This window comes from Schistocerca nitens, chromosome 2 (genome assembly GCF_023898315.1).
Source record: "Schistocerca nitens isolate TAMUIC-IGC-003100 chromosome 2, iqSchNite1.1, whole genome shotgun sequence".
NCBI classification, from domain to species: Eukaryota; Metazoa; Arthropoda; class Insecta; order Orthoptera; family Acrididae; genus Schistocerca; species Schistocerca nitens.
The window spans coordinates 860,795,552-860,814,363 of NC_064615.1; the positions used below are offsets into that span (position 1 = coordinate 860,795,552).

The 18,812-nt window shown below is 43.4% G+C and overlaps 1 pseudogene; it reads right to left on the minus strand.

Annotated features, from left to right (window-relative positions):
• Window positions 1–6,231: 6,231 nt before the first annotated feature.
• LOC126238546 (5S ribosomal RNA) lies at window positions 6,232–6,349 on the minus strand (annotated as a pseudogene).
• Window positions 6,350–18,812: the final 12,463 nt, after the last annotated feature.

Here is an 18,812-nt window from a genome sequence, read left to right on the forward strand (position 1 = left end):
CCTAAGGATATCACACACATCCATGCCCGAGGCAGGATTCGAACCTGCGACCGTAGCGGTCACGCGGTTCCAGACTGTAGCGCCTATAACCGCACGGCCACTCCGGCCGGCGTACACGCTCACATACGGAAACAAGCTGATACACAGGTTTGGGAACTCCCTCAAGAAACAGGGAATAAAAACAGCATACCAAAGAAACAGCTCAGTGTAGAAATGTCTAAAAAAATAAGTTCAAACTGACATCTACCAAAAACCTAAGATTTGCCAGCTCCAGTGTAACAGCTGTGATGCTCTGTACCTAACACAGACAGGCAGAACTTTTGAAATAAGGTATAGCATGGAAATATGTACCAGGCATTCAACATTTGCAGAATACCGACGGCAAGAAAAGCACCACCCTACCACAATAGAAAATTACATGAAAGTAGTCAGATTCAACAACAAGAAACTTCTGTCAAACTTACAGGAAAACTTTCAAATTCAAAAATCGATTATAGGGAAGAAACACATAATAAATGGCGAGACAAACATCAGCAACCAGACGCTATTTAAACTAATAAAACATGTTGTTGAGAAAGAACAACCCCCAGCGACACCACAAAATAATATCACAAACTACACTATATCCCCACTGTAGATTGTTCACCACTGTACCATTGTAAAACAGTAATTACACACACAGTAACTAGGACATTTTAGCTCCCTTCACACACACACACACACAAACAAACAAGGATAACCACTCCCACTTTAAAAAAAGAAAAAGAATATTCTCTCTCTCTCTCTCTCTCTCTCTCTCTCTCCCTCCCGCCCTCCCCCTCACACACACACACACACACACACACACACACACACACACACACGCACACCAATCACCGTCACTGTAACGTACTCTCTGTCTGTCTGTCTGTCTCTCTCTCTCTCTCTCTCTCTCTGAGTCGGTAAATGTAAACACTCACAGAGTCATAGTAGAAGCTTCCACCACTACCAAAACAAACAAAAGAAGAACGTATATCTCAGTAGCAAAACAAAACACGCGAAGTGGCGAGAGGACGGCGATACTTCCCAACACAGAAATGTGAATATATTAAGTGCCGTGAAAGTGCTTTGTGAAAAAAAACTCCATAGTAAAGAAGAAATACATCCTAAATGACCAGCCAAACATCAGCAACTATACACATTCACGTGGAAGACGAAGAAGAATTTAATAAACGACAAAAAACCGTGAGCAATGAAAACAATAACTGTTTATAGTAGCCGGCCGAAGTGGCCGTGCGGTTAAAGGCGCTGCAGTCTGGAACCGCAAGACCGCTTACGGTCGCAGGTTCGAATCCTGCCTCGGGCATGGATGTTTGTGATGTCCTTAGGTTAGTTAGGTTTAACTAGTTCTAAGTTCTAGGGGACTAATGACCTCAGCAGTTGAGTCCCATAGTGCTCAGAGCCATTTGAACCATTTTTTGTTTATAGTAACAAGTTAAGCATGCGAACTATTAATGATCATAGCAAACAAAATTGTTACAGTGACCACTGAAGATGCTTTAAAATATAGCGAGACCCGTCTGGTCTTAATAAGACTTTTATTACAACTGCTAAAGATGGCAGTTAACCTATACATCTTGTATATGTCCAACTACGGAAAAAAGAGGCCGAAAAACAAAGAAGAATACCTTCGAGGTTTGACGAAGATCGATTAAACGCATTAATCCACAGTCATACACGTCAGTGTAATCGAGATCTGGAAAATGTGACGAACTGTGATATTCCACCATCGCACGACATTTTTATGCAATGGGGAAGGTTCAAAAATCCAGTGTACGGGTACTGCGTGCACTAAGCCAAAATCACAATAATAGGCGGGAGGCCATATGCTCATCTCTGCATGCTCGTCATTAATTGTCTCGTGAGCAACACCGACCATTCCTATCCTGTGTCGTTACTGGTGACGAAAAATGGCGTCTTTATGCTAATATAAGGAAAAGAAAGGAATAGTTGAGGCCAAAGAAAGCATCGACTCCCCGTACAAAGACCTCCACGCATCCACAAAAGATAATGTCATGCATGTGTTGGAACAGCGACGTGTGGTGTACTATGAATTGCTTCCCGCATTCTGCGAGACGGAAAAAAAAGGCTATGCAGGAGTTGGCTTGGGAATTCACTCCGCACTCACCTTGTTCACCTAATCTTGCACTCTAGGATTTTAATCTTTTCCTCTCTCTATCGAAGAACCTTCAACGAATTTCCTTTCCCGATGAGAATGGGCTCCGAACATTTCTCGATGAGTTCTTCGCCACAAAACCACGTGATTTCTACGGTCGCAGATTCTAAAAGTTACCCCAGCGTTGGCAAACCATTGTAAATACTTAAAGACAATATATTATTGGTCACTACTGTCTTTGTTATGTGTATCTGTTGTGTTTTAAATTTATGGAAAAACACCAAGAACTTATGCACCAACGCAGTAGAACTGGCAGTCTTGTGAAACACTGACTTTCACAGTGGTTAGTTCATTCGATACCAACTATGTAAGGAATCACAGCGAAAGGTTTCAACATTTGCCATTCAGAAAGTCGTCAGAGGAAATAGACGCAACCAGCCACATTGGTTGGACGGACTCCACTCCCACCTAGGACTTAGATTAATTGTTCTATGATTACAATATTGTTATCACGTCTTTAATTGTAAAATCCGGCCAACCATCTACTTTTTTTACGATTGTATGACTGGACGCACGCTTCGATGCAACCACGAATGCCCATTTAATAGATTGCACTGTATCAGGGGTGACCAAAACACGGCTGTTGCCTCAACCTAGTTCGGCTCCCGTTGGCTTGTCAGAACTGTACATGGGCAGCCTCCTTGTCGCCTTTAGGCGCTGTGCATTGCAGATATTTTTCAGTATCTATATGTTACGATAGGTAGGTCTAAAGACTGTCAACTATATTCTGCCAAGCGCCAGAACACGACTACAGTTTTAAATCTTTCGTAGAGGAAATGTACAGTGACGAGTTTCCTGATGAACCTTGGTATTCCTTGCCGAAGTAGCTATCAGTAGGTAATCCAATTGCTAGATTTTTTCCACTTAATGAATCCAATAGAACAAATCCTGTAAGGAAAAGAAAAATCTTACCCTAAACTTAACGACCCACAGTGGTTGTTAGCTGTGACTTTTGCTACAAATGTTTCTCAGACATATCATTATAACGGATTCCTCATTTATCACAGAGTGTGCGTATCTTTCCCAACAAATTAAGAACGTTTCGGGAAGACCAGAGACTAAAACATTCGCTCATTTCAAATGACCGAAGAAAATTACTCAAAGCCTGAAGTTCAGGTGGAATCGAAAGATTAGTTATGCAAAAATTCTGCAATCGCTGAAGAAATAAATGAAGATTTAGTGACTTGAAGAAAGTTAAACCTTCTGTTGATACCGGGAAAGTTTATTTTGACGTAGGGTATGGCTGTTTTGTCTCAGTGCCAGTTGTAAAGGATTCAGCAGATGCAGTGATGGAGCTACTGGAACTGTAAGAGGACGAAAAAGTCCTGAAACTAATTGGTCGCTCTGCTATAGAAATTTGGAAGAAAGTTCCAGAAAAAATATCCCCCCAAGAAAATCTTGTGCCAAGAGACCTCAGTATTGGGGACCCTGTGTCTGTGAATCACTTTACAATCATAACTGAAGAATGATGATTTATGTAAACTTTTGTGAAATGCGCTCACCAGTAATTAGCCAGATTTCAAACGACTCACAGCAAAAAATGAACACTAGCGAAAGTATATAACAGAAGTAACGTTTTACTTTCTTTTGTGTAATGAGTGATTGTTCAGTTATGTTTGTTTTAAAATAAATGCCTCTTCATTAATTAAATGAAAATGTTTCTTCATTGACGTTAACTTCAAATCTCTGCCGGCCGAAGTGGTCGTGCGGTTAAAGGCGCTGCAGTCTGGAACCGCGAGACCGCTACGGTCGCAGGTTCGAATCCTGCCTCGGGCATGGATGTTTGTGGTGTCCTTAGGTTAGTTAGGTTTAACTAGTTCTAAGTTCTAGGGGACTAATGACCTCAGCAGTTGAGTCCCATAGTGCTCAGAGCCATTTGAACCATCTGCCGGCCGAAGTGGCCGTGCGGTTAAAGGCGCTGCAGTCTGGAACCGCAAGACCGCTACGGTCGCAGGTTCGAATCCTGCCTCGGGCATGGATGTTTGTGATGTCCTTAGGTTAGTTAGGTTTAACTAGTTCTAAGTAGTAGGGGACTAATGACCTCAGCAGTTGAGTCCCATAGTGCTCAGAGCCATTTGAACCATTTGAACCATTCAAATCTCTAAACAGTGCAGCTCTCTTCGCATCAGTTCTGCAAGTATGGTAAGGCTAGTGGCCACCCGTTTACTGCACAATCTCTTGAAAATTAGTACACAGCTGATACTGTGCAGTCGTAAACATAAAATAAGCGATATTTTCATACAGCCACTCATAGCCAGTGCGTCAAGATGTTGCTGTTCAGAAAGTCTGTTGTAGCTGTGGACCATCTCGCAACTAAAACCACATAACTTTACTGCCAGCAGCAACCACAGTTTGAGAAGACAATTCTACGTAATGAACTGATGACAATAAAATCGTTTCAAAGGACGTCCTTAATGCTAACTTTGGAAGACATGCGATCAAATAAGGCAGTGGGGACAGACAAAATTTCTTCGGAATTTCTGAAATCATCACTGGAATTGGCAACGAAGTTGGTGTATAGAATCTATTCAACTGGAGACATACAACGAGATTTTCGAAAGAAAAATATCATTCACACAATACTGAAGATAGCGAGGATAGAAAAATGCGAGAACTACCTAACAGCTTAATAGCTCATGCATCCGTGTTACTAACAAGAATAATATATAGTCGATAGAAAAGAAATTCGAGAATCTTTTAGATGACGATCAGTTTGGATCTAGGAAAGTAAGAGCACCAGAGAGGCAGTTCTGACGTTGCGAATGATAATGGAAGCAAGACCTAAAAAAATCAAGGTAACCTCAGAGAGTTTCGTTCTATAGGAAGCATCAGCGTAAAAATGAAGTAAGATGTTTGAAATTCTTAGAAAGTTGTAAACTAGAGGGAAAGAAGATTAACATATAACATGTGCGAAAACCAAGAGGAACCACTAGGAATGGAAGAGGTGGAACGAAGTACTTCGATTAAAAAGAATATAAGACAGGAAAGTAGTGTTTCTCCGCTACGGTTCAATCTGAACGCCGAGGAAGCAAATAAAAGAAAGATTCAGGAGGGTGATTGAAATTTGGAATGAAAGGATATCAATGAGAGGGTTTATTCATGAGATCGCTATCCTCACTGAAAGTGAAGAAGAATTACAGGACCTGTTGAATGGAATGAACAGTCTAACGAGTAAAGAATACTGATTGACAGCAAACCGAAAAAAGACAAAAGCAATGAGGAGTAGCAGAAATGAAGTTAACGTTAAACTTACCTTCAGCACGGAGGACCACAAAGTGAAGGTATTCTGCTATCTTCAAGTAAAATTACGCTTCACTAACATCGCTGAAATAAGTCTGCTAGCATTAAACATAGGACTTACTTTTAAAGAGAAATTTCTGAGCATCGACGCTTAGAGCATATATTTAGAAGGCAGTGAATATTTGCCTCCGTAGTTGCAGTCGCTAATGCACGCTTGTGCGGAGATAAGCCTGTTCGAATCCTGGTGTTACTCATAGATAGAATTTTCACTGACGGTACTGGGCCGGAAAGATAGGGACAGTTGGTAGCATTAAGTTCCTGAAGACCAGATTTTGTTCTGTTGTCCTGGATTGAATTACGAACCTCTCCACAGTGTCTTATGAGCAGAGAGTATTTGGGCGCTGTTGATGTGTTGATGGTGATACGTCCATTGAAGCGGGATGTTAAACTCGACTCCCCCTTGGTGCCATTGGAGAAGAGTAAGCTATGACACGACATCACCACAGATCGTCATAGAACACCAACATTCTCCAAATACGCAAACTACCCAACTTTCACACGTTGCAAACTCCTCCCGAACAGGCCATGAAGGCCCAACCGCACCGACCGGCCGCCGTGTCATCCTCAGCCCATAGGCGTCACTGGATGCGGATATGGTGGAGCATGTGGTCTGCATACCGCTCTCCCGGCCGTTTGTCAGTTTCCGAGACCGGAGCCGCTACTTCTCAATCAAGTAGCTCCTCAGTTTGCCTCACAAGGGCTGAGCGCACCCCGCTTGCCAACAGCGCTCGGCAGACTGGATGGTCACCCATCCAAGTGCTAGCCCAGCCCGACAGTGCTTAACTTCGGTGATCTGACGAGAACCGGTGTTACCACTGCGACAAGACCGTTGGCCACATGTCTGCAAGTGAGGGGCCAATATGGACGGAGGAAGAATTCCTTTTCCAAGTGGCTGAACCCATGCTGTAGGATATCGCAGCCAAAAATCAGGTATGATTCCTTGGGAATAATTGTGCCCCAAGAGAGTTGTGTAATCCAGGACAGAAGGTCAGCCACTGTCGTCTGTAATTTATTGCAGATCTAGATTTCAGCTAACTGAGTTTGACTGCTGTTTGCACATGGCAAAGTTATGTTGCAATACGTGCCGTGGTGACCATGCTGATTCCACGTGACTGTCTGTAACTCTATTGATAGGCGACTCCATGGCGTGTTGTGTGCACCACGACCAAATAGTGGATAAAATTGGAAGGAAAATCAACATTGGCCGTATTTTGTTGTTTTATTGTCAGCAAGGTCGATTTTCGGTCACTTAGTGACCATCCTCAGTGCTGTAATATACAATTAAAATTGGTAGGCACTGGTGTCAAGCTATAACCACAAGCTTAGAGCGATCACATAAACTGAGTCTGTAACTCACTATGAAAGTTGCGCTGTTAGCTGAAATCTAGATCTGTAATAAAATGCAGATGATATTACGACAGATTGTGACCTTCTCTGCGTTCCAGCCAAAATGCCGTACGACATTTACATTTTCTCACTTGAAGCGAAGTATGGATTGTGAGGAAACTGAAAAATAAGAGAATCTAATCGTCTGAGATGTGGTGCTATTAAAGGACGTTGAGAATGAAGCGAACGCATAAGAAATGATGAGGTTCTTTGCAGATTCGGCGAGGGAAGCAACATGTGGGAAACACTGATTAGAAGAAGGGAAAGAATGGGACGACACGTGCTAAGCCGCCAAGGAATAACTAGTGAGAGCTGTAGTGGGTAAAAACTGTAAGGGACGACAGAGATTGTGATAGATCAAGGATTGAGGACATAGGGTACAAGTGCTACTCCGAAATGAAGAGACTGGTAGACGAGAAGAAGTCGTGGCGAGCCGCATCAACGCAGTCTGGAAACTGACGAAGCCAAAAAAGAGCTGAATTTCTTTCTGTGGTATACGTTTTGTAGTTTTTTCCTAAATAAAAAAGAAGTATGGAACAGGAGTAATTCGGTGCCTGAGAGAAGTAGTGTGGTCGTAACTTGGAAAGGAAGGAACAAAAAATGCAGCTTTCTCCGGACTGTTCGGTAATACGGTTACGGCGCGTGCGTTCCTGCGGCGCGCGGCCAGCAGCCTCGCTCCCACCCATCCTACCTCCCGCCCTCAGAAGCGGCGCGGCGCGGCGCGGCCCCAGGCGGCCTGAATAATTCAGCAGCCATCGCGGATTCCCGTTCCGGCTGCGCGCTCCACCCTTTCCAAATTAATACTCGATATTTTAGCAGAACCGACTGGCCCCGCCCCTCCGGCCGCACGGGCCGCAAGTTAAGTTATAAATTTTGTGGACCTCCCGCACAAAAATTGAAATATTTCTGGTTCTTTAGGGCCGGGCCGCTGGGTGGCCTTCCGGAGTGCCATAAGTTTCCGCGAGCAGACGCGGCGCGCCCGGTGCTGTCGTGTTGTGTTGTGTTGTGTGTGTGCGGCGCCGCCCCCACCAATTCCGGCGGGCAGCCTGCGGTCCATTAGCCGCCGCTGGCTAATTGCACGGGCGACATTAGCATGGGCCGCTAATAGGCTGACTGTAACTGCCGGGGACCGTGTTTTATGTAGAACCGAATCGCCTCGTTAGCAGCAGGGAGGACAAGGTCCCATCTGTAGACGTTAGCCTCGATGCGCACGAGCGACTTACTATCGCGCGCGCTCGCTGCGTCATTTTCTCGCGTGTTTCAGTAGTACATGTCAAATAATGCAGCCGCGCACACGACGTCAGTGACTCTGCGAACTCACCACGAGTACGCGACGAGGGAACACCGCGCTCGCTAGCCACTGCTATCCTGAGTGAAAGTGAATAGTTATTACATGACATGCTGAATGGAATGGACAATCTAATGAGTACAGATTATGGACTAAGAGTAAATCGAAGAAAGATGGAAGTCATGAAAAGCAGCAGAAATGAGAACAGCGAGAAATTTAACCCTTTAATGTATAGTGTAGCTGATCATCTACAGACTTCATTTCTTCGATGTATCCTACACTGTACAACATTTTTTTAACAAATTCGTTAAGTAGTAAGCTGCTAGTAGTTCTTCGTAGCGATCGCAAATGGCAGGATGAACTGAACCAGTTCGACAATCAGCTGTGTGGATGTACTGCAGCGCGTGCGTTTTGGCGGAAAGTAGAGACTTTTTTTGGTGTTTGTGCACTGATTTGAGGGTTTGAAAATTCCTTTTTTATTTTGAAAACGTAAGTAGATATGGTGTAGACAGTTAATTCGAGTGTCTTTGTGATAGATTTGAAATTAGGTCTGTCTTTGTGTTTGTAGCAATTGTCAACAATAATGCTTTGTTAATTCAATAAAAATTTTTTCAATATTGTTTTCGTAACGTAGGCACTATAAACTAAACGTCGTAATTTTTACAGCTTGAAATAAAAAATCATTCATTTAAGGGTTAACATCAGAATTGATGGTCACGAAGTAGTTGATATTAAGGAGGTCTGCTACCTAAGCAGTGAAATAACCAATGACAGACGGAGCAAGGAGGAAATCAAAAGCAGACTAGCACAGGCAAAAGAAAGGCATTCTTGGCCAAGGGAAGTCTACTAGTATAAAACATAGGTATTAGTCGAGGAAGATGGTGGTGGTGGTTAGTGTTTAACGTCCCGTCGACAACGAGGTCATTAGAGACGGAGCGCAAGCTCGGGTTAGGGAAGGATTGGGAAGGAAATCGGCCGTGCCCTTTCAAAGGAACCATCCCGGCATTTGCCTGAAACGATTTAGGGAAATCACGGAAAACCTAAATCAGGATGGCCGGAGACGGGATTGAACCGTCGTCCTCCCGAATGCGAGTCCAGTGTGCTAACCACTGCGCCACCTCGCAGTCGAGGAAGAAATTTCTGAGAATGTAAGTTTCGAACACAGCATTTGTAAGTAGGCTGTTTAGGTTTTTATATTGGTAACGCCATGTAGCGCTCTATATGAAAATCACTGGCTGTGCTGTGTGCAGTCTGTGGCTGGGTGGCATTGTTGTAATATTCGCCATTGTAGTGTTGGGCTGTTGGCTGTTAACAGCGCATAGCGTTGCGCAGTTGGAGGTGAGCCGCCAGCAGTGGTGGATGTGGGGAGAGAAATGGCGGAGTTTTTAAATTTGTAAGACTGGATGTCATGAACTGCTATATATATTATGACTATTAAGGTAAATACATTGTTTGTTCTCTATTAAAATCTTTCATTTGCTAACTATGCCTATCAGTAGTTAGTGCCTTCCGTAGTTTGAATCTTTTATTTAGCTGGCAGTAGTGGCGCTCGCTGTATTGCAGTAGTTCGAGTAACGAAGATTTTTGTGAGGTAAGTGATTTGTGAAAGGTATAGGTTAATGTTAGTCTGGGCCATTCTTTTGTAGGGATTATTGAAAGTCAGATTGCGTTGCGCTGAAAAATAGTGTGTGTCAGTTTAAGCACAGTCATGTATACTTGTTCAAAGGGGACGTTTCACATTATATGGTAGTGAAACATGGACTGTGGAAAAACCGGAACAGAAGAGCATCGAAGCGTTTCAGATGTGGTGCTGCCGGCTAATACTGAAAATTAGGTGGACTGATAAGCGGTAAGGAATGACGAGGTTCTGCGCAGAATCGGAGAGGGAATGAATATGTGGAAAACACTGACAAGGAGAAGGGACAGGATGATAGGACAACTGGGCAACTGTTAAGACATGGGAATGACTTACATGGTACTAGAGGGAGCTGTAGAGGGCAAAAACTGTAGAGGAAGACAGAGATTAGAATACATCCACCAAATACTTGAGGACATAGGTTGCAAGGTGCTACTCTGACTCTGAGATGACGAGGTTGGCACAGGAGAGGAATTCGTGGAGGGCCGGATCACTGGGTGATCAGAATATCGATGACCAAGGAAAAAAAAAAGAAAACGAAGCCATTGCTGCATCACAGCGATCTCGCCGGTCACAGCCAAACACCAGTCGTCGTAGATGAACGGCGCAATACGCACGTGCTGGCAACCCTAGCAACAGCTGCCATCAGCCCGCCTTGGATGCAACCAGTTTGGACGTGGAACTGCTCATTGAAGACGTGAAAAAAATTGAAATATGGGGCATATCTCGTAGGGAGTGTCATAATAGAATTAAGAAGAGATCAGCATTGTTTCTTGTGTATGTAAAGTTTTGTCAGGGTTTCTGAAACTGAATCAGGAGAGAAAGGATATACGTAAACACAACTGTTAAACTGTTCTGTGTTTGCGTTCTAGAGGTGGCGTTCTTGCTTGAATGTGGGCATTTAACACTTGAAATGGGGCTAAGCAGCGAATACTTTGCTCGCTGGCGAAACCCCTTTCAACGGAATAATAAAAGCTTCAGTTAACAACAGTTTAAAATAAATTCTGTTACCTGAGCTGGTGCATTGTAATCAATGCCTTATTGTATTGCAGCCACAAAATATATTATTGCACTTGTTTCAATAATTTGGGAACAACTGATTCACTGAAATCATTTTATCTACTCTTAAGTGAACATCGTTCTTTGGTTATGGGACATCATTGTTCAGATGGCATGGTACGCTTTTCAAATTAGCTGCTATTTTTCAACCACCTCCTATCTGTAAATTTCGCAATATGCTAGACTTCCCACAAACATTCACAAACATTTCTACTTTACGCAGTATTGTGTGGCCGATTCTGTATTGAGAAAGCAGATCAGAGTGCAGTCACTACCCAGATCCACATATCGGAAAAGATGAACAGTTGACGTTAAAGCTGTTCCAATACTGTTACTTCGTCAAAAGACTGTACCGTCTTTCTAAAATAAAAAAAAAACTTAACATTCACCTTGTCTTAAATCTACAGGTCGACAGTTATCGAGTTATATGAAAAACAACGTAATTACTTACAAATGGCTCTGAGCACTACGGGACTTAACATCAGAGGTCATCAGTCCCCTAGAACTTAGAACTACTTAAACCTAACTAACCTAAGGACATCACACACATCCATGCCCGAGGCAGGATTCGAACCTGCGACCGTAGCGGTCATGCGGTTCCAGACTGAAGCGCCTAGAACCGCACGGCCACTAGCGGCCGGCTAATTACTTACAAACTACGGCGTGCACACACTTTATTCAACATGTAAACGTCACTACAGATATTCGGATTTTGGTTATGACATGTTCGATATGCCTTCCATCATTGGCAATGACGTGGCTCAGACGAATAGCGAAATTCTGCATGACCCTCTGAAATGTCGGAACATCGATGCTGTCGATGACTTCGTTAATAGCTGTTTACAGCTCAGCAGTGGTTTTGGAGTTATTGCTGTAGACCTCGTCTTTAATACAGCCACACGAAAAGGAGTCGCAGGTCTTCAGATCTGCAGAATATGGCGGCCAATCGAAGCCCGTCCTGGTGGCCTCAGAATGCGGTCCCCAAAGGGCTCCTTCAGGACATCAAACACTCTCCTGCTTCGATGGGATCGAGCTCCGATTTGCATGAACCACATCTTATCGAAATCAGGGCGACTTTGGATAATGGGCTGAAATCATCCATAACCTTCGCGTACCGTTCGGTAGTCACCATGCCACCAAAGAATGTCGCACCGATTATTCCGTGTCTGGTCATTCCACGCCACACAGTCTCCCGTTGAGGGCGAAGAGACTTCTCGATCGCGAACTGCAGATTCTTAGTCCTCCAAGTGCACCAGTTTCGCTTATTGACGAACCCATCCAAACGAAAGTGAGCTTCAACGACAAAGCACCTGCGCAAGCGCGAACTGATTCCCATCAGGCCCCGCGGCCAACTGTGCAGTTTGACTGACGTAACGCCAAACGTTCAGAAGTTATGACAATTTTACTTCGTATAGTTCGGTAATTGTCACCATGTATAGACAGTGTCACTAATGCTTCTTTCAACAGTCGTGAACTAATCATTGGTTCAGTCCGAAACCTCCTGATGAGTTTCTTAAAGTACTCATAAACGAAATAAACAAATACTGCTAGCTTTCGCCTCCCTAGGTGCACGCTGCTTGGCATGCAAATTAGTACTGGTGTGTGATTAACGCAGCGATGGCGCCGTGTGTGCACTGAAACGATTTCTGACACCGCAATCTCGTCGCGCATAGAGCCTTAAGGCCTGTGTCACACGAGACGATATTTGTTTCTGGTACAAGAATAGCAGGGAGTAATCGCTTCATGTGACAACGAACACGCTGCTGTTGACTCAGCCAGCAGCCACTAAAAACTATCGGCGACTGGAATTGCGCATGTTCAGTTCTAATTACACCGTGTAGCGGTCATGTGACCTAGTCGCCGCTACACAGCACTGTTGTGGCCGCCTCGTCTGACAGCTCAATGGCTAGTCGCTCTCTTGTTATCAGAACTGCAGTTGAGCTTATTCGGTTTGTTCGTTGGATTTGTCTTGTTCATATTTCTTTGTTATCACGATGGAGAGTCAGGAAAGAGATTCGTGCTGGTCTTCAGGCAAGGACGCGTTGAAATTTTTGGATTTTTATTGGGACACAATTAATAATAATTTAATGAAGAAAAATGTGCGGAAAAATACACTCACATAGAGAAAAGAAACAGAACACCTTGAACGACTAGAGACAGAACTTTCATATTCACGGGACATGAGTTTAGTACGTTCTGCAGAAATGATTAGCATTTGAACCATGTCGGCTCACGGGTTCAAGTTCAACATCGTTATCGCAACGCACCACCACCTACCGGTAAAATGTGCCTACGGCTCTCGTTGTCGCTATAAACCGAAGATAATGGATCAGTGTGATTCGAGCAGACGTGCACGATGCCTCGCAGACGCATGCGCGAAATCGTCAGATCAGACAGTTTGAAAGAGGTCGCATTACTGGAAGGAGAGAATGTGATGCACCCATCCGGGAAATTGCTGCTCCCGTGCGACGAAGTGTTTTGCCAGTGCAACGCGTGCAAGCACACTGGTTCGCGGAAGGCCGTAGAACATGACGAGATGGGTCAGGTCGCACCCCTGAGAAGATCGACACCTCATCCAATAGCATTGCAGGACAGATCTGCGTCCTCCTCGGCTCTGGCGCAACAGTGGAACAGTGTGATACATCGTACATTATAAGGGGGTGAGAGCCCGTCGCCGTTTATTACAGCATGAGTTCCGTGCGCATCATCCACTTCTCTACCTGCCTTTCACGAATATGCAGAAACATGCTACAGACGGCTGTTGGATATGGAACGACGTCACTGGGAACAGCAACGGCATCAGTGTTTTCGGATGGATCCAGGTTCCGTTTGTTTGAAAATGATGGTGGCATTTCGGTTCGCTGCAGACAGGGGGAGTGGCATCACAGTGACTGCATTCGCAAAAGACATACAGCACCAACGCTAGGACTTATGGTGTGGGATAGTATTGGGTACAGCCGCAAATCACAGTTGGTGCGTGTCCAGGGCACTGCGACCATTGTGACCTAAGTGAATGACATCCTGCGATCCGTTGCCAAATCCTTTCTGCACAACACTTCAGATGCCATTTTTCAGCAAGACAATGTACTACCACGTGTTCCTTCTTGGTGTCACAGGATGTCAGCCTTTCCCCTGGCCCGCCAGATCACCAGACTTGTCGCCAACAGGCAATGTGTGATCCAGTGCCAACCACAACAAATGAACTTTGGAACCAGGTGAATATAGCAGGGATGGCTGTACCACTTGAAGCCATTCCCACCTTATACGCGTCGATGCCATCACGCATGGAACAAGTTATCAGGGCCAATGGCGGACCCTCTGCCTGCTTGACAACAGGACACATGCTGAACCGAGGTGACTGAAATGCTAATCATTTCTGCAGAACATACTAATGTACATATCCTGTGAATTTCAACGTCTCATCTATAGTCGTTCAAAGTGTTGTGCTTTTTCTGAACCTGAGTGTAATTGTAGAGGTCTACTTGTAGAACTCAATGACATTGTAATGCACATATCCTCTGACAAACATCTGAGAAAAAAATTAAGAACACTAACGACGCATACTGAAATAAAAGAAAGCAGGTGTTGACAGATGTGAAAATTACCGAATTATCAGTTTAATAAGTCACAGCTGCAAGATACTAACGCGAATTCTTTACAGACGAATGGAAAAACTGGTAGAAGCGGACCTCGGGGAAGATTAGTTTGGATTCCGTAGAAATGTTGGAACACGTGAGCAATACTAACCTTACGACTTATCTTAGAAGAAAGATTAAGAAAAGGCAAACCTACGTTTCTAGCATTTGTAGACTTAGAGAATGCTTTTGACAATGTTAACTGGAATACTCTCTTTCAAATTCTGAAGGTGGCAGGGGTAAAATACAGGGAGCGAAAGGCTATTTACAATTTGTACAGAAACCAGATGGCAGTTATAAGAGTCGAGGGGCATGAAAGGGAAGCAGAGGTTGGGAAAGGAGTGAGACAGGGTTGTAGCCTCTCCCCGATGTTATTCAATCTGTATATTGAGCAAGCAGTAAAGGAAACAAAAGAAAAATTCGGAGTAGGTATTAAAATTCATGGAGAAGAAGTAAAAACTTTGAGGTTCGCCGATGACATTGTAATTCTGTCAGAGGCAGCAAAGGACTTGGAAGAGCTGTTGAACGGAATGGACAGTGTCTTGAAAGGAGGATATAAGATGAACATTAACAAAAGCAAAACGAGAATAATGGAATGTAGTCAAATTAAATCGGGTGATGTTGAGGGGATTAGATTAGGAAATGAGACACTTAAAGTAGTAAAGGAGTTTTGCTATTTAGGGAGTAAAATAACTGAAGATGGTCGAAGTAGAGAGGATATAAAATGTAGACTGGCAATGGCAAGGAAATCGTTTCTGAAGAAGAGAAATTTGTTAACATCGAGTATAGATTTAAGAGTCAGGAAGTCGTTTCTGAAAGTATTTGTATGGAGTGTAGCCATGTATGGAAGTGAAACATGGACGATAACTAGTTTGGACAAGAAGAGAATAGAAGCTTTCGAAATGTGGTGCTACAGAAGAATGCTGAAGATAAGGTGGGTAGATCACGTAACTAATGAGGAGGTATTGAATAGGATTGGGGAGAAGAGAAGTTTGTGGCACAACTTGACTAGAAGAAGGGATCGGTTGGTAGGACATGTTTTGAGGCATCAAGGAATCACAAATTTAGCATTGGAGGGCAGCGTGGAGGGTAAAAATCGTAGAGGGAGACCAAGAGATCAATACACTAAGTAGATTCAGAAGGATGTAGGTTGCAGTAAGTACTGGGAGATGAAGAAGCTTGCACAGGATAGAGTAGCATGAGAGCTGCATCAAACCAGTCTCAGGACTGAAGACCACAACAACAACAACTGAAATAAATTAAGCAAAGTGAAGAAATCATTGAAAAGTGGCATAGGAGCTGAAAACGTGTACAGTCCCAACATAATTTGCTTCAACGAGCGGATTCTTTTTTGAAGAATGTCAGTCCAGCTCAAATTTAGTAAGTTAAGCATTTTTCAAATAATTGTACATTAAGGCGCCACATTTTTAGATGGCCAATTACTCCCACAAACCGAAGATGATTATCGGTTCAATGAGCATTGACGAATTTGTGTTGCCCCTCTGGAATCAGTCAACTAAAAATTCGCCGTCTGTACTTTATAAATCTGGAGGGCTATCATTGTTTTATTCACGTATTGTTCTTGACAATACAATGTTTGTATGACGTTTAATATAAATTAACAATGCTGTTAACAGTTCTGCACCAAATTCAGTTGCCACGGCACAGATGATGTAGTTATGAAAGCCCTAGCGTAACTTTGCCTTACTGATTCTCCATCATTGGAATACTGGTTAAATAAATATCCCAAGACAGCCCGAGTATTTGATGGGAATAGATTTACCGCATCCTGCCTCCACTGTCTTGCATTAATTTGTCCTGTATTCAAATCATTTTCATCAATATATCTGCTTGCGAAATATTCTCTCGCAGCCGTCATGCGCAACCAGTTGTTCTGGGCATATACAGCCTTTACGTGCGATTCTCTTGTCTCAACTCTCAGATCAGTTGGTCTTCGAAGGATATGAAATCGTGAACCAGTATTCCGAAACCATTGTCTCGGATTCGTCGTGCTTTTGACAAGCAACAGTTGAAAATTTGTTCTTCCAATGAAAGTTGCGTATGACAGTATGACTGCAGTAAGTTTGTTCGAAGTGGAAGAACGTCATCTCGCACACAAAGTCCATCTCCAGACCAATTGAGGAAATTCTTCTCCAGTGTAATATTCAGTTTAAACATTTGGAATATGTTACTGTGGGAAGCTCTTCCATCACATCCGACATCTATATATCTGAAGCGATACTCAGCACCGACCACTGCAAACAGCACAATGTTGTAAAAAGGCTTTGTAATTGTAAAACGTTTAAGTACTGTTCTGAGACGCGTTATGGCAAAATGCTTTCCATCTAAAGCACCACAGCAACTAGGAAAGTTCCATTTCGTTTCAGATTACCTTTGGATGATTCGCTAGTCTTCAACTTTCTCGGAAACGTGAAAAGACTTAACCGTAGGCTGTCATATGTTCAAACTGTATAGTAAGGCTGTCATATGTTCAAACTGTATAGTAAGACATTCCCCCCATGAACCATGGACCTTGCCGTTGGTGGGGAGGCTTGCGTGCCTCAGCGATACAGATGGCCGTACCGTAGGTGCAACCACAACGGAGGGGTATCTGTTGAGAGGCCAGACAAACATGTGGTTCCTGAAGAGGGGCAGCAGCCTTTTCAGTAGTTGCAGGGGCAACAGTCTGGATGATGGACTGATCTGGCCTTGTAACATTAACCAAAACGGCCTTGCTGTGCTGGTACTGCGAACGGCTGAAAGCAAGGGGAAACTACAGCCGTAATTTTTCCCGAGGACATGCAGCTCTACTGTATGATTAAATGATGATGGCGTCCTCTTGGGTAAAATATTCCGGAGGTAAAATAGTCCCCCATTCGGATCTCCGGGCGGGGACTACTCAAGAGGACGTCGTTATCAGGAGAAAGAAAACTGGCGTTCTACGGATCGGAGCGTGGAATGTCAGATCACTTAATCGGGCAGGTAGAAAATTTGAAAAGGGAAATGGATAGGTTAAAGTTAGATATAGTGGGAAATAGTGAAGTTCGGTGGCAGGAGGAACAAGACTTTTGGTCAGGTGATTACAGGGTTATAAATACAAAATCAAATAGGGGTAATGCAGGAGTAGGTTTAATAATGAATAAAAAAATAGGAGTGCGGGTTAGCTACTACAAACAGCATAGTGAACGCATTATTGTGGCCAAGATAGACACAAAGCCCATGCCTACTACACTAGTACAAGTTTATATGCCAACTAGCTCTGCAGATGTTGAAGAAATAGATGAAATGTATGACGAGATAAAAGAAATTATTCAGGTAGTGAAGGGAGACGAAAATTTAATAGTCATGGGTGACTGGAATTCGTCAGTAGGAAAAGGGAGAGAAGGAAACATAGTAGGTGAATATGGAGTGGGGGGAAGGAATGAAAGAGGAAGCCGCCTTGTAGAATTTTGCACAGAGCATAACTTAATCATAGCTAACACTTGGTTCAAGAATCATGAAAGGAGGCTGTATACATGGAAGAAGCCAGGAGATACTGACAGGTTTCAGATAGATTATATAATGGTAAGACAGAGATTTAGGAACCAGGTTTTAAATTGTAAGACATTTCCTGGGGCAGATGTGGATTCTGACCACAATCTATTGGTTATGAACTGCAGATTGAAACTGAAGAAACTGCAAAAAGGTGGGAATTTAAGGAGATGGGACCTGGATAAACTGAAAGAACCAGAGGTTGTAGAGAGTTTCAGGGAGAGCATAAGGGAACAATTGACAGGAATGGGGGAAAGAAATACAGTAGAAGAAGAATGGGTAGCTCTGAGGGATGAAGTGGTGAAGGCAGCAGACGATCAAGTAGGTAAAAAGACGAGGGCTAATAGAAATCCTTGGGTAACAGAAGAAATATTGAATTTAATTGATGAAAGGAGAAAATATAAAAATGCAGTAAATGAAGCAGGCAAAAAGGAATACAAACGTCTCAAAAATGAGATCGACAGAAAGTGCAAAATGGCTAAGCAGGGATGGCTAGAGGACAAATGTAAGGATGTAGAGGCTTGTCTCACTAGGGGTAAGATAGATACTGCCTACAGGAAAATTAAAGAGACCTTTGGAGAGAAGAGAACCACTTCTATGAATATCAAGAGCTCAGATGGAAACCCAGTTCTAAGCAAAGAAGGGAAGGTAGAAAGGTGGAAGGAGTATATAGAGGGTTTATACAAGGGAGATGTACTTGAGGACAATATTATGGAAATGGAAGAGGATGTAGATGAAGACGAAATGGGAGATAAGATACTG